Here is a 2006-nt window from a genome sequence, read left to right as displayed (position 1 = left end):
GTCCAGAATGGAATGGGCAACTGTGACTCTACCAACATTGTCCTAGCAGTCTCGATCAATGTGCGGTTCTTACGTTCAGCGACACCATTCTGTTGAGGAGTATAAGCTGCACTAAACTCATGAAGAATACCTTTTGAAGTGCAGAACTCCGTCATGGAATGATTTTTAAATTCAGTACCATTGTCGCTACGTATCCGTCTAACCTTCAACTTATACAAATTCTCAATCTGAATGATCAAGTTTTTGATAATGCCAAAGGTTTCACTCTTGTGTGCCATGAAAGCTACCCAAGAAAATCGTGAATAATCATCAGTAACCACGAGACAGTATTGATCACCCCGAATACTCTTGTGCTTGACAGGACCGAACAAATCCATGTGCAAACGTTCAAGAGGAACTGCCACTATGTTGATCTTCTTTGTAGGGTGCTTCTTCTTTGTTTGCTTTCCTTTCTGGCACGAAACACAGACGTCTTGAAGATGGAAATTTTTAAGAGGAACACCATTCACCAACTCATTTTATACCAAATGATTCATTTTGCGTAAGTGAATGTGACCCATTCGTATGTGCCAAGAGATAGTGTCTTTTTCTGTGGCTTTGGAAACGAAACAAGTTGCTTGTGCAGACGTAGTAATAGCTTGGCTCATATCAAGGACGTACAAATCATTTATCCTTGGAGCTGACAAGAGAATCCATTCTTTTGGGATTTTGAAGCCGGGCTTCAGCACGTAACATCCATTAGCATCAAAGTGTACTGAGAACTGCTTGTCACAGATTTGAGAAACACTAAGAAGATTGTGATCAAGTTGTTGCACAAAGTTGATCTTGTCAAAGCTGACAATCCCGTTGGATATCATTCCTTCACCCGTTATATATCCACCTTTATCTCCAGCAAAAGCAACATAACCTCCTCTAATAGATTTAACGTCGTAGAGAAGCTTCATGTCGCCTGTCATGTGCCTGGATGCCCCACTATCAACAATCCAATGACTACTGACAGTTCCTCCTGGAACACCCTGCACATGAACTCAAATGAATTAGCTGGAGATGGGGACCCAAGCCATTGTGGTCTTGGGTCTTCCATTTTCATCAATGACAATAACTTCTTGTCTTTGATGGTTGGTGAATTGTGATGGTCCCCCTGATTCAGTAACCGATTTAGGTTTCCAGGTCTGTTTTGTTTTACCAGTGTCTTTCTTTAAAACTTTAACTTCTTGATTGTTTGAAGTTTTAGAATTTTCTGGTTTTACAGCAACAGATTGTTTTTGAACCACATCGATTTTAATTGCTTTCTCAATCTTCTTGACCTGTTGGCGTTTCTGTTTCTTTTCCCTTTCTTTTACAAGTCGGGGATCTTGTTTTGTGGAAACAGATAGCTTACGGTCAGTCTTGTCACGGGGATCATCAACCTTTTCTTTTTGTTTATGAAGATATGGACAATTACGAATAATATGTCCAATGGTTCCACATTCAAAACATGATCTTCGTTCTACAAACCCCGAAGTATCATGTGATCTCTTAGCCGATGATGTTGAACTTTGTGAACCGGAGGTACTAGGCTTTGAATTGTCTTGTTCATTTCTTTTAAAAACCGTAGCATTCTTGACAAAATCTAAGTTAGATTGATTTTCAAACTTTTCAATTTTGTCTGTTCCCGTCGATTTCACAAAGTTAACATTTTTCTTCTTCTTTTGGTTCGGCTTCTTTTGGACTTGAGCCGGTGATTTTCCTTTGGGCTTGGTGTGATTTTCCTGTTTTGGCACTGTTGGTAATTTCTTGTTGCCAAATTGTTTTCGAATTTCAGCCTTTGGAATAGGAGGACACTGTGTAACTGTAACACGTGGTCCTGTCTTTCCCAAAAACTTACTTGTCGAATTTTCAAAGACTTTGCAGATTAAGGATTGATTAACATTCTTAATGGGAAAATCTTTGTCTGAGTAAATTTTATCATCACCAACTAGAGTGTACAGCAAATTCACACTCTCCGGCTCTTCTGCAGATGAGGA

The sequence above is a fragment of the Helianthus annuus genome, chromosome 14 (genome assembly GCF_002127325.2).
Source record: "Helianthus annuus cultivar XRQ/B chromosome 14, HanXRQr2.0-SUNRISE, whole genome shotgun sequence".
Classification (NCBI taxonomy): domain Eukaryota; kingdom Viridiplantae; phylum Streptophyta; class Magnoliopsida; order Asterales; family Asteraceae; genus Helianthus; species Helianthus annuus.
This window is presented reverse-complemented; position numbering follows the sequence as displayed.